Source organism: Protopterus annectens, chromosome 12.part0, assembly GCF_019279795.1.
Source record: "Protopterus annectens isolate FY-2018-M chromosome 12.part0, PAN1.0, whole genome shotgun sequence".
In the NCBI taxonomy this organism is placed as follows: domain Eukaryota; kingdom Metazoa; phylum Chordata; order Ceratodontiformes; family Protopteridae; genus Protopterus; species Protopterus annectens.
The window spans coordinates 1,512,336,454-1,512,351,637 of NC_056746.1; the positions used below are offsets into that span (position 1 = coordinate 1,512,336,454).

The following is a 15,184-nucleotide window of genomic DNA, read 5'->3' on the forward strand; positions in this document are numbered from 1 at the left end:
CACTGCATTAGTTTCTGCTACTCACAGCATGGCAAACCAGTGCCTAAGGGCATTAGGCCACATTCAACCAGAGCTGCAGCCACTTCTGCAGCCTTTCTCAGGGGAGTACCAACCAAAGACATTTTAGAGGCTGCTACTTGGAGTTCAGTGCATACCTTTACAAAACACTACAATCTGCCTCTTTACTCAAAATCCAGGGCAGGCTTTGCCACTGCAGTTCTGCAGGGCCACACTTACCATAAATGTAGATGTTCGAGTGTATTCACTGTTGCAGTCCAGGTTACCCACCTGCCATCCCCCTTATTTTAGCTGGAACTTATCTTTACTTCTCTAATCTATACAACGTAGGTGGTGTTTATTTGCCTATAGATGAAGGTAAAGCTTATTTTGGTGCATGTATGTTTCATTTACATAATTTTTAGCCTACCCTTTTGGGGGCACCTGACATCTGGGGCAAGAAAAACCGAATAAAATGGCATCGGCTGCATCTTTTATACCCCTGATGACCTGACGTCAGGGAAGAGGCGACAGCAACCGATGCAGGACCCAAGACTTTGGAATTCAGGCCGACTGAGGGCAATCTGCCAGCAGGATAACCCAAATGTAATGACTGCAACAGTGAATACACTCTAACATCTACATTTATGGTAAGTGTACACAACTGTACTTTCTTCCTAACTTTGTCCTTTCAGGGCTCAGTCTTGCTGTCTGTGTTGGAAGGAAAACTGAAGGGATTAGTGCCCAAACCTATCTTTTAGTCAGCTCAGCTTGAGCTTCCTGACAGTTTGGTGTGTGGAAGGTGCCCACATCAGGCTACGGCAGCAGTGACCACTGGAACATCTACTGTTGTAATTTTGCTTGCATAACTGTGCTTAGTTTTCTAACCCTAAAGTAGACCCTGCAGTGGTTTCCATTCCAAAAACTGCTTCTTCTAGACAAATTGCTAAATCTAATCCCATTACCGCTGACAAGGATGGGAAGGTGTTTGACAGATTTGTGAAGAAAGTTTATTGTGCTTTCTACTTTAACATTTAGGAATTTTAAACTGCTAGGCCCATTTGTTAAAGTTTTTACTTCTGTCTTTGGAGAACATGAAGAATCTTACAAGTATTTTCTCTTTTTGGAGAAAAAAATCCACGAATGTTCTGCTTCTCATGTAATTAAACAGCCTCCAGAGCTGCTGCCTCTGGATTAGTCATGCAAATATTTGCCTGGCTGCATTCCCAAAATCTTCCTGAAGATGTTAAAACTGATATTTTAAATTTTCCACTTAGAGAAGAAAGTTCTGTTTAGCCCTTCTGCAGCTGATTTCCTTAAAATGTTATGAGATGTTAAAATTAATTTAAGGGATGATCCAAATCTTTCAGCCTTCCTTTTTATAAAGAGAATTTTTTTCATTCACCTCAGCCCCCTTTTTTCAAAAAGTGATTTAAGGAGCATGGTAACTCTAAACAAGTTTTTAATAAGCAATGGTAAGGGGGCTACAAAAAGAAAGATAAAGCTTCTAAAAAACAAGGACAGTCCACTATGACAGAATGACTATTGTCTTCTTCACCGACCCCCCCCCCCCGCCAATCTCATCCTCTCTCAGAGTCTTCATCTTCTATGTGGCACCAGAGCATTTCAGACAACTGGGTTCTCATAGTCATTCAGCTGGGGTTCACTTTCCTTCAGGGGATTCCTCCTTTTCCTGTAAAACAATTATCCATGCTGTCTACAGTTCCAGAATAGATGCTGTCGCAGGGAGTCATAGATCCAGTGCCTACCTGCCAGATCAGAAAAGGGTTTTATTCAAGGATTTTTTTGAGTACCAAAGAAATAAGGGAGTTGGATACCCGTGCTAGAACTTTCCTTTCTCAATCTTTTTGTCATGGTCTGAAAGTTCAAAATGTTATCCCTTCAGACCTTATTATCTCTCTCCCCTCTTAATTTTCATGATAAAGCTAGACTTAAATGCTTACCATCACATTTCTGTTGGCAGGCATTTCAGACACTTTTTTAAGATTTTCAATATCCGACTGTCATTATCAATTTTCTGTTTTCCCATTTGGGCTATTTATTGCTCCAAGGGTATTTACCAGGTGTCTGGCTCCAGTCATTGTGCAGACTTCAAGCATTTTTCCTTATTTGGACAATTGTTTTTATGTTTGCAGGCTTTTTTCCAGTTGCCAAGAGTCCATAGAATGGGTTCAGAATCTTCTACTTGGTCTAAGTTTTCATGTGAACTTACAGAAATCTTCCTTCACCCCATTTCATTGAATTGTTTTCATGGAAGGTTTAATAGATTCTGTCATCTTCCTCCAGACAAAGTATAGAAATTTCATAAGTTTTTAATTGATTTTTCTAATCAAAACCAGGCATTTGTGTGGGAATTTCTGACGATTCTGAGGTACTTGGCTTTTATGATGCTTATGATTCCTTGGCCAAACTTCACATGAGAAAAATTCAACGTTACTTCAGGTCAGTCCGGACTTACCATCTTTACCTTTTATCTTTTCAGATCCCTGTTTTTGTTGTTTGTGAGGAGGGGGAGATCTGTGGTGGGTTCTCTCAGAATCCAAGTTTCCCCTTCTCCGTACTCCCTCTTCTTCAGTCTGTCACAAAAGATGTTTCAGATCTGGAATGGGAGTGGTTTCAGAAGGGGTGAAAGTACAATGACAGATACAAAGCACATAAATGTGAAAGACATGTTGGCAGCAGTAAATGCTTTGAAAGCTCTAAATTGTCTCTCATTTCCAGAATGTCTGCAGTTTTTTTCACAGACAATACCACAATGATGTGGTACATAAACAAACAGGGAGGTACCAGATCTTAACGCTTTTTCAGACTTGTTATGATAGCTTGGCAGGTAGCAACACAGCTCAGTTTGACTCCTCAGTCTTCATACATAATGTCAGAGCAAAACATTGTAGCAGACAAGCTAAGCAGGACCAGTACAGCACCCTGGAGTCTACCAAGAATTAATCCACTTGTAGGGAACACCGAAAGTTGAACTGTTTGCTTCCTCTGAGAATTGACTAATAAAGAAAGTTTATCCATCTCACCAACAGCCCACACTAAGCTACTCAGTGTACAGATTGACAACAAACTCAAATTTGACACTCACATATCACTCACAAAAAAAAGTCCACAAAAAACTGGGTGCTTTGTATAGAAACCAACAATACCTAACCAAACCAGCCAAAATCTCTACCGCAACTTCCCAACTAATCTCAACCCTACTCTATGCATCACCCATACTCTCAAATCTTCGACAATCAGTCCTAAAGAAACTCGAAGCCTGCTTCAATAAAATTGCAAAATTTGCATCAGGGAACTCCCACCGCAGTCACCACTGTGTCTCCCTCAGAAACCTAGACTGGCTTGAGCTCCCTCAACTCCTACATTTAACCCAACTTACCTTTGCTCATAAACTTGTAAACCACCCTCTTAAAATTCCCTCACTTCATACACTTCTCCAACCCTACCAATCCTCCAGACCCCTTCGCTCCTGCAACAAAAATCTATTCCCAAGTCACCAAACCCAAGAACTCTGCAGTGGAAGCGCTATTCTCCTACTCCATATCCCAAATCTGAAGCTTTCCACTGCCATAACTACCCTCCCTTCCAGCAGTCTCTTCAAAAATGCTCTTAAAGCACACCTAAAATCTCACTGGCTATGTCCTTGTCCATACCCCAAATAACCCCCCCCCCCCTTTCTCCTGTACCACTAATTAACTGCCAGCTCTACTATTAGCTGTCAACAGGTTATCAGTATGTCATTACTATTTCATATCCTTTAACTAGCAGATGATTGCAGTACGATGTTTACTCTCTTCTCTATGTGAGAAATTAATACTACTAGGCAAATGTCTTGCACCTTATATTGTTATTATACTCTGGCATATGTCATTACCTGTCAGACTGTGTCTTTGCTATAAATATGCTGTTTTTTTTCCTCTGAAATGCTAGATTATACTCTTATATTATGTGAAATTTTGTTTGTCTGAATATATGGAGCCTTCCTTGTGATATTATACTCTGACATATAGGTCATTTCTCATAGGTTCATAGGTTCATACTAGGCTATCTGCCCGAGGGCATTTACAAGCCTAGCCCATAGTTTTGTGGCTTACGCCACCCCTTTAATATGGGGAACTATACCCATTATTTTGCTGTGCCTCTGTTGAGCAGTGACACTGAGGTAATCCCTGGGGTATATCTGCGATCTCCCATCCATTGGTCAAGATTTCTCTTGAACAAGGCCAGCGAGGTGCTCTGCCTCACATATACCGGGATTTTGTTCCACAGCATAGGGAGTCTTTGGGTGATGAATCTATCCCTCCAGCACGTCCTATTAATAGCCATGTCAAGGTTTAAGTCTCCCGGCCTTGTGGCTCTGACGGATCTAGATTTTTTGAGGTGAAGCATATTCATCAAATCTGGGTTTGACATGGCCTTGTATGTTAGGCAAAGGTCACCTCTGAGCAGGCGGTGGCGACTGAATAGAGTTGGAGTTCTTTCAGTCGGGCAGCATAGGACAGATGTTTGAGACCCTTTATGCTTTTGGTGAGGAACTTTTGTGGCCTCTCAAGCTGCTGCAAGTGTCGGGTCTGATACATTCCGAATGGGGCATTGTACTCAATCATTGGTCTGATGAGTGATGAGTATAGGGAGACTATGACCTCCCTTGATCTAGATGAGAATCCCTTCATGATAAGGTGGGCAATGTAGAAGGTTTTCCTAACTACTTTGGCTACATGGGTGTCGAATGATAGACTACTATCAACTTGGGTCCCCAGGTCCCTGATAACTTCTTCTGTGCTCAGTGGATTGCCACCTATTTGGTAGCTAGGGGTAACCTTGTTTTTCCGAAAGGGTATGACTATGCATTTTTTGGCATTTAACTTTAGGCCATGGCTCTGGCACCAGTTATCCATTTCTGTGAGACCCTTCTGAAGGATATCTGTGTCAGATGTGTTTTCTACTATGGTGCCCAGTTTGCAGTCATCTGCGAACTTTGTCAGCCATAACCCTCCTGTGTTTGCTTGTACTTCGGAAAAGTAGATGCCAAACAAGATTATATTTATTAACTTGTGTAACTCATTCTAATCATTCAAGTCTTTTACTATTCTTGGATTAAGCAGTTGTTTTGGGCTTCAGTTGTTTTGTTTAGGAAGGTTTGTGTGGTGGCACAGGTAGCTTAGGACATCCTTCTAGCTTATCCTCTAGTTATTGAACTGATTGAGAGAGCAGTAAAGACAAGTGTATTTTTTCTTCTGGTTTTTGGGCTTCTTTTTCAGGTATTTTTACATTAGAAGTTAAGTGGTGGTCTGCACTCTTGGGAGAAGAGGCTGGACTGCATATTTGAACTGTATCTTACTGATTGGTTCACACCTTGTTTTCTAGCATATGACTAGATCCAGGCCTACTGAATCTAGCTTTGTTTATATGCTTGTTGTTTGTTGATCACTATGCATTGCTTACTGTACTGTACTTATTTCCTTGTTTGAAAAGAAGTTACTGTTTTCGTTTTTTTTTTTAGTTGCTTATTAACACTTGTTGCAAGTTACCTGGCACACTTGCTCACTAGCAAATTTATATATAAGTCAGCAAAAAAAAAAAAAAAGCACTACCCTCACTCCCCACTGGCCCTTGTTTCAATTGTCCGTCCACCTCCCTCTTCTTGTCAATGAATCTAACTTGGTGAATCTAGAAATCTGCCTTGAGTAACAGTACAACCCCTCTCCTCACCACCTCCCCTCTCCTCCAATACATGCAAGAGATGCAGCTATTTTCTATAGAGCTAGCTCAACTGAGAGCCAACTCTCAGGACTCAGGAGGAGACACAGGAGGAGAAGGCAGCTACACACACCACACAAAACATGCTACATAAATGCTACCACTCATTGAATCAAACACATAAATACACAAAGGACACACTGAAGGCTCTGAGGTAAAAATCAAAAGCAGCAGAGGCCACAGACCAAACAACTGCTACCCAACACCTCAAGACACCCAATAACCAACACATAAAAAACAACAAGCAAAAAAAGCAGGCAGCAGCCCTTAAGGCCCAACACACCAACACCAACTTGTCATATAGGTGACTCCATTAGTCACACACTGACGCCCCACTCACCAGGCTGAACAAGGAGAGGGTCACAGTAAGCTGCCTAGCCACATAACACCAAACTTTTCAGCACTCCACAGCAAGTACAAATATGACACAGTCATTGTCCATGCGCATGTGAGCGACCTGGGGCGATACTGGACTGCATGAAAAGAGACATAGGATCTGGATCTCTCTGATTAGCAGCAGGCCCAGCTAACCCTGAGCACCCTGAGCAGTATTCTTCCTTCCTTCATGCCACAATATATAGATAAGACAAGATGATTTAACAATTGAAATTGCTAATGTCTGGTGTGTTTCAAGGGGATCCCAGTGTCTGTCTGCCTGGGATGACATGCTGTCACTAAGGCCCGATATTGGCCAACCCTGTGCTTTTTTAGTTTAGCTTTTTAGCAAAAAAAACCTACCACCTGAAAACAAAATGGGAAGAAATTGAGGGTAATGCTGCTCAATGCCAGAGTCTGCCAGAAAAAATGCCAAAATGCTCGTGAGGCTCCTTCTCCTGATGAATCGGAGCGTCTGTGCTGTAACTGAAACCTGGTTCAAGGCTCCTGAGAGAGAGCACCCCGGCTGGGTTTTACCCTCATATCATGTTCCGCCCCCCAAAAACCCGACCACTCCACAAAGGTGCAATAACATAACTGCAAACTGCTCTGTGGTGCTGGCATGCTACAGGCCACTCAAACTCAAGGAACCCACACACTTCCTGAAGACACAGGAGGAGGTAAATGTATATCCAACACCCACTATTGGGTGACTCAACCACCAAAATATAGACTGGGGAACATTACTCAAGCCCTAACTTTTCTAGCCCCAACGGTTCCTGGAGTTCATAATTCACACTGGACATCCCCGCCCCCACCCCAAAAAAACCATAGTGAAGAACTTCTCCAAAGCAAACTTCACACTACTCAAGACTGGTGTGGTATTTCAAGGCCCTGAGTCAGAGGAAACCACAACTGCTGCGATAAAATACTACTAAATTTGAGAGAAAAAATGCCCATGGATTCAAAGCATTATGGCAGACAGGTTCAGACAGGCCAAACTTCCCCCTCCCCCTAAGGAGAGATAACTATCCCAAAGTGTAGTCTCCTCGGACCTCTCTCAAATGCGCAGTGGTGAAGCTGCCTCTCTAAAGCTAAAACACTGTCCAGGCTTTGTCGCTCAAGGGAAGAACTTGCCTTTGAACTCGACTTCTTCGAATAATAGTCCCTCAAGGCCATTGATGAAGGGCAGTCCCTACTCCTACCCTTTTTGCAGCTTGCTGGACAATACCCCACTCGGGGGTATTGTAGAAAAACTTACCAGCTTAAATGTGGCGCTTGTGTCAGACTCCCGGTCACAAGTGGTGTCCCCACCACAGTCGGGGGTCCTGCCCCTATTGTTTGGCATCTACTTTCATTGTTCCCTGTACTCTTCACTTATCAGACGTACAATGCCCCATTAGGGATGTATCTCACCCGACCATCTGCAGCAATGGAGAGACCCCAAAATAAACCTATGAAGAGTGGGCCCAGGACTGAGCCCTGTGGTACACCACTTGTGACAGGCTTTGAGTCTGACATGGCGCCAGCAACTCTGACCCTGTGTGTTCTGTCACTCAGCCAGTTTGCAACCCATCTTGTAATGTATGGGTTAACATTTAAGCTGATGAGTTTTTCAATGATACCCGAGTGGGGTATTGTATCGAAGGCCTTCGCCAGATCGAGGTAGGCTGTATGGACTGCCTTTCCTCATCAATGGCTTTGGTGACTGTTTCGAAAAAGTCAACCAAGTTTAGAAGGCATGATCTGCCTTTGACAAAGCCAAACTGGGATGGATCCAAAGTCTGCAAATTCCCTATGTCTTTATTTATGAGGTCCATTATGATCCTCTCCATGGCTTTGCAGATAAGGCTTGTCAAGCTAATGGGCGGTAATTTCCAGGGTCGGTGGAGGCACCACCTTTGTGAAGTGGGACCACAGTTGCAGTGTGCCACTCCTGGGTGCGTATCCAGAGGTAAGACTATGATTAAACAGCTGTCCTAGCTGTGGGTTTAATTCCTCGTTGAGTTCGTGGAGCACACAGCCGGGGACACCATCAGGTCCCATGGATGCTGTGTTTTTTGCTTTGGAGAGAGCAGTTCTCACTTGGGCGTTGGAGATGTTTGGGGGCTGCAATCGCTTGGTATAGATATCTCTCCTTTGGGGGGGAGAAGTTTGCACTGAACCTGTCAGCCAGTATGTTGGCAATGTCTGTAAGATCAGTAATCTTCACATCATTTTGAACTAGTTCTGAACATATCTGGGAGTTTCCTCCCAGGTTTCTAACATAGCTAAAGAAGGCCTTATGATTGTCTTTTGAGTCTTTAGCTATTTTTCTCTCATAATTTGCTTTGGATGATTTCATGAGAGCTCTTAGTTTTTTACTTATAGTGATCAAGGGTGTCTTACCTTTTAAGGATTTTGCTCTATCTTGTAGTAGCTTCCTCCTTTTGTTGTAGAGTTTGTTTATGGCTGGGGTCCACCAGACTGGACGCTTGCCTTTGGTACAAAGAGTCTTTGTTTTGCTTGGGATTGCCTTATCCATGCAGTCCTGCAGGTGCTGGTAGAAGGCATTTGTAAGTGATTCAGCGGCTTGAGTACTGTTTTCTGCCGGCTCGGGGGCCTTAAAGGCGACCACACTAGTCTTTAGAAGTGTGAAGTCGGCTTTCGAGAAGTTCTTTACTGTGGTCTTTTTATTTGAGCTCGGGGTGGGGTGGGGACCTCCAGCGAGATTAATTTGTGGTCTGATCTCACCAGTGAGGGGTATACTTCCGGTGTTGAACATTGTGCTCCCATGTTCGTGATGATGAGATCAAGTATGTTTTCTCCTCTTGTGGGATGGTGACTAGTTGTTCCATGGCATTTGAGTTTATGAATTCCAGGAACTTTTGGGCTAGGGTGTTTGGGCTTGAGTAGTGTACCCAGTCTATATTAGGGTAATTGAAGTCACCTAGTATGATGGTGTTTGGTGATACATTTATCCACTCTAGTGTTTTCAGGAAGGCCATGTGAGGTTCCTGAGTTTGTGAGGGTGGCCTGTAACATGCTACAATTTGCAGAGCAGTCTTGCCTATGGTTAATTGCACCTGGATGGTTTCTGATGCATCGTGCGTTGCCACCAGTCTGGAGGTGTGGGTGTCCTTGATGAATATGGATACCCCCCCTCCTTTCTTGGTATTTTCCGGATTTTGGGGTTCGAATGGATGATATGAGGTAAAACCTGATAGTGCTGGGGTGCTCTCAGGAGCCTTGAACCAGGTTTCTGTCACAGCACAGACATCGATGTTCTCCATACTGAGAAGGGCCTCGAGTGCGTGCATTTTGAGATTTAGACTTCTGGCATTGAGCAGCATTACCCTTAGTTTTTCCTTTTTGTGTTCTAGGGTGGTAGGTTTAGAATTTGAGCCTTGCCTAAAAAGGCACTATGGGGTGGCAAGAGCCTTTGCCAATATCCGAATCCCAGGGTGACAGGTGCAAGCCGCCCTTGCGGCAGCGTGGCTTGTCAAGCATGTCACCCCAGGCAGACAGACATTGGTTCCCTTTGAATGACACCAGAGTTTAAGCCAATTGTTAAAGCTGATCATCTTATCTCTGTATTGTGGCATCATTCTTGGTGAAGGTAGGATACTGCTCAGGGTCAGGGTCATACCTGCCTGGGCTACATAATCAGAGAGCTCCTCAATGTCTCTTTCATGTAGTCCAGGAGGTGCGTCTCAGGTCGTTTACACCAGCGTGGACAATGACTGAGTCGTATTTGTACCTGCTGTTGAGAGACCTGAGTGCATGCGTTATGTGGCGGATTCTAGCGCCCGACAGGCAGCTTACTGTGACCTTCTCCTTACTCACACTGACGTCCCGCTCACCAGACTGTCTGACTATGCAGTCACCAATGACTAGTGTGTCTGGCATTGTGTTTGGCCTTAAGGGCTGTGACTGTTTGACACTCTGACTGTGAGGTCTATGTGTTTCAGGTGTTGTGTTCTGAGGTGGTGGTTGTTTGGGTGTCTGCTTTGGTGGCCTCTGCTGTTTTGGTAGATTTTTGATCAGAGCCTCCGAGTATGTCTTTGTGTGTTTATGTGTATGATTTGAGGTTGAGATGGTACTATGTGAGACTGGGTCTATAGTGTGTGTGGTAACCTTTTCCTCCTGACTGGTCTTGCCAGTCCTATGTTGAGAGAGCTCAGCCTCCAGTTTGGCCGTATAGTTGCATCTCTCACATGTATTTGTGTTTTGTGGGAGGAGGAGAGGGTTGTCTGTGTACATGAGGCAATTGTAACATTCTCCTGCTGAAATGTATCTTTACTATAATTATACTTTTTTTTCATCTGATATGCTAGATTGTACTCTGAATATATGGGGCTTTTCTCCCCGGGCCTCTGCTGAAAATGGGCATATACCCAGTCAGACTTTACCGGTCAACAAATGTAAAATAAATAAATAAAATAAATATTCCAGTATTCCTTACAAACAGGCCTGTTGGACAGATGTCTCCTCATTTTCATTGTCAGGAATATTCCTCTGTGCCTTTCCACTGATATCCAAGTTTCTTCTAATGATCCAGAAGGCCTCTCCAAAAATTGTGGAGCTGACCCCCCCCCCCCCCCTTTGGCAAGTACAACAGTGGTTCTCCATTCTTTTGAATCTTTCTGAGGACAATTACCACAAGCTTCTCCACAGACTAGATTTACTTACACAAAACAGGGGTCATTTGATACACCCCAGTCTGAAAGCTCTTTGACTGCCTGGATGACAGGATTTTGATACATTTTAGGCATGTTTTTACTGAGGATGTGCAGCAGGTATTGTCAGAGTCTAAAAAAACTGTTTACAATCAAAATGTTGAGGTGACTGACAGTGAGAGGGACAAATATGGAGCAGCAGAGGGCAAAACTGCGAACACAATTCCTGTCGACTTTGAAATGTCGATACTGAGACTGTGTTGACAGTTTGGAGCATTGGTGTTTTGAAGTGCATTGCACTACAGTGTGGATTAGGAAAATTACCCTTTTCCTCACAGTAGTGCGATCTTGGAGCTAGAATATGTAAGTATCAGGGAGTGTGGTGGGTGCAGGTGGGCATGACCCCTGCAAAATTGTAGGGCATTATCTGCCTCGTAGTGGATGTTTTTTCTGGATGGTGAGCAGTCGCATGTCGATTCTTTCCTTCGAAAGAATCAACATTCTAAGCAATTGGCGTGATACTTTTTTGTTCTTCCAGGTCAGGGATGTGAATGGTCGAGGTAATTATTTCAACATTTTGATAGTAAACCAAAAAAAAAACTCTTACAAGGAAATCGTATATGTGTAAGTGGAAAAGATTTTCTAGTTGGTGCTGTTCAAAGAACCAGGACCCTCTTAAGGCTTGGCTGCCTCTAGTTCTTGATTATATTTGTAAGTTACTGTCCCTTTGCCGTTCTTTCTTCTCTACCAAGGTTCACTTTTCAGCCAATTTCTGCTTGTCTGTGGGATCCCCCCTTTCTAACCATCCTCAAGACAAGCAAATTTGAAAGGGGTTTTACATATCCATCCACCTAGGAGACAGGTGGCTCCTCTCTGAGGTCTTAACTTTGTATTTGAAAAGCTTAGCCTTTTTCCATTTGAACCAGCTCATTAAGCTGAACGTATGTTTTTAACATGGAAAAACGTATTACTCAATGCTGTGATTTCAGCTAAGAGAATATATGAGTTGTAAGCACTTATGGTGAGTCAACCCAACCACAAGGACATGGTTTGAGAACTAAATCCTTTTTGTGCCTAATGTGGTCTCAGAGTTTACCTTGAGAGGGTTTATTAATAGTTTTGTTTTTCTCTGATCCTGAAAATGAGGGATAAAAGATTCTTCATTGTATGGATGTCACGGGCAGCTCTGATACTAGCTAGACAAAAGTAATTTCTTCAAGAAAGCTCATCACCTGTTTGTTTACTATGAGTGTAAGAAGAAAGGACAAGCAGTGTCAAAGCAGACTCTTTCTAGATGGTTGTCTCGTGCTTTGTCTCTCTGTTATTCTCACCATAATAACCCACTTCCAGGCAGGATTAGGGCCCATTCAACCAGGGCTTTGGCTTTCTCAATGGCTTCCTAGAAATGAGTGTATTCTAGAAGCAGCAACTTTGTCCTCTGTACATGCATTGACAATGCACTACAAACTGGATTCCTTTTCCGGGTCCAGAACAGGCTTTGCTAGGACCATTCTACAGGGACTGCTGGATTTTTTATATATTTCCTGTTCTCTTTTTAGTGTTTTGTGCTTTGACAATCTATCTAAATAGCTTAGGCTATTGCAACAGTAATCTGACATTGAACATAGTACAATTGTGTAAGTAAACTTACCATAACAGTAGATGTTCTAATAGATAACTGTTGTTGTAACCATGCCCTCTCTCCAATGCTCTGTTGTTTGCTGTTTGTTTGAATTGCCAGAGTGTGTATGTATATACCCTTGTGCATATTCTTATCTTTTGTTACGTTTCCTAGAATTTTTTCTTTCCCTTTATGATGCAAGATAGCTTTGTCTTTTTCATGCTGTGTTTATTTATATGGAACCCCCCTTGAACTCCGTACAGCGCACATGGAGGGTGCCCTTTAACTTTTTAAAGCTGGCTGGTAGCAGTGGAGTAGGACTCAACTAGCTTAGGCAATTGCATCAGTTTACTTATGCAACTGTATTATGTTCATCATATTGATCATTGCTGCAATAGCCCAAGCTATATGGGTTATATTCTGCATAGGATCTAAGCTGTTAGTTCGAGCTGAGATGACTAAAAGTCAGGGTGCCAAGCCATTCGGAGCTTTCGTGCTGCAGAAGAGAGACCTCATCTGTGGGTTTGACAATCAACTAACTCTGTTCCATTGCCAGACAGAGAAGTTCCATTGGGGGAAAACTCTTCCCCTTAATGTTTTATAACAGAAAAGATACTTTTTTCTGTAAAAGGTGGACTTTTAAGTTAGGTAAAAGTGTGTTTATTGACTGTCTTGTGAATTTTATGCACTTTTAAATGGAAGCACACTTTTTTAGTTTTGTGGTAAAATGTTTAAAACTACTTTTTCTGTTAAGAAGCTAATGTTATTTTACTTTTTGGGCTGGGGTAAGTGTTTAAAGTGCTTTTTATTGTGTTTTTTCTGTGAAAAAAGTTATTTTTTACTACTTGCCTATTTTATCTACTATTGCTGCGTAGCTTCCCCAGGAATCAGGCCTCATTTTTGGCTTAACTGTGGAACAACATACCAGTTCTGGGCCGCCTTCCAGCCAGAAAAAGAAAACATTTGTTAAGCAGTCTTTGCCACCACAACAGACTGGTACTTTGCTTCAGCCACAGGTGGGTGACTCTGCTGTGGCCAGAGTTGGTTTCTTAGGCCACTCATCTTTTTTTTTCTTTTTTTTTTCGGACCCCCTGTAGTGTAGTCCATATAGCCGCTATGGACTGAGGACTAGACACATCCTCTGTGTCTGTTGGAATCCCTTTAGTGGGCAAGGAGAGACATTCTTATTTGTCTTGGGAGGAGGGGCAGGACTCTACTTAGCCAGAATGTTGTGCCCATCCCTGGGGAAGTTGTTACTGACAGTAATAGAACAGTTTCTTTAAAAATTCCTATCAAAAAATAAACATTGGTTTTCTCCTGTTTCAATTACTGTGGATAGAAGGAATTTGTTAGGCTTAGAAAAGGGTTTAATGTAGCCTCTTGACTATTCTTATAAAGCTGTTTTGGTAAGAGAGAAAAGGAATTCCTCTTTTCATTCATGCTGTCTGATGAGGCACCTGCTACCTGAACCATATGGTTTCTGTTTTTTGGACATTTTACTATCCATCTAACCACATGGAGATATGTTTGCAATGCTTTAAGTTTACTAACTATGCTAGCATGGGGGATGGTTTCAAATGCCTTGGTGAGGTCAAGGGATGCCATGTGGACTGCATGACCGCTGTCAGCAGCCTGTGTTATTCTTTCAAAGAAGCTAACTAGATTCATTAAACAGAATCTACCCTTTATAAAGCCAAATGGATGCAGGTCTAGCCTTATGAGATTTTTAATAATATGGTTTATCAGGCCAGTTATAATATGTTCCGTGGCTTACTGTCAGACTGATGGATCTATAATTCCCAGAGTCAGTGGTGGGGTCATCCTTGTGGAGTGGCATCACTACTGATGTACATCAAAACTAATGGACAAAGCAAGTGACAAAACTCAGGTTAAATAGTTCAAGGAATGGCATTGCCAGGGCTTTTTTAAGTACTGTTTATTAAACAGTCAGGCATATTATAAGGTCCCACAAAAGAAGTACTTTTAGTATTGGAGAGTACCTTCAGTTCATGGTCTTGAAGCCAATTATCTTAATTGCATCTAGGCATAATTCTTGGATAAGAAAGGATGCCTCTCAAGACCAGAGTCTCACCTGCATTTGTGACATGCCTGGAGAGTTCTCACATGCCTTTCTACATACCCGTCAGGATTTTTGCATCTCAAGTTCTTCCATGTGTAAGTTACCACCATGTCGCAGTCATATTTGGTAGGTGACAGGGTCTTAAGGGCCCTTGAGATTTCAGAGATCCTGGCACACGAAAGACAAGTCACTGTTACCTTGTCTTTGTCTAGTGAGAAGAGAATCAGTGTGCATGATTATAGATTCACTGATCACTTAAAAACTTTTATTTGTAGAGTGGTCGGATGTACTGTATTTGACATAATTTATCTGTATTTGAGATAATTTATCTTTGGTGACTGTTAAAAGTGTGTCTTAAGGTGATGTGGTACTGGATTTTCTCTGAGCCCTAGTCTTTGTGGGTCTAGGCGGCTTTGGCTGTGTTTTTTTACAGCGTCAGCATAAGAAGTGCTAGAGTATGGTGGTGTAAATAAGGTCATATTTATAAAGATGATTAAGCACAAGCATCATTAGAATAAATTCAATTCTAAATACACAGATTTAAAAGAAAAAATGCATGCGACAGTCCTCTCACAGGCTAAGAATAAAATACACAAAATGTTAATTCTATGAATCATAATTACCAGGTAAACTATTGTTGATGCATCTAAATGTTTAATTCATAAATAA

The 15,184-nt window shown here is 42.4% G+C and overlaps 1 protein-coding gene across 1 annotated transcript in view; it reads left to right on the forward strand.

The window, feature by feature from the left end:
- Positions 1-15,184, forward strand: part of LOC122817266 (MYCBP associated protein) — a 2,683,797-nt gene that overhangs the window by 70,733 nt on the left and 2,597,880 nt on the right. The gene's annotated exons all lie outside the window — the stretch shown is intronic.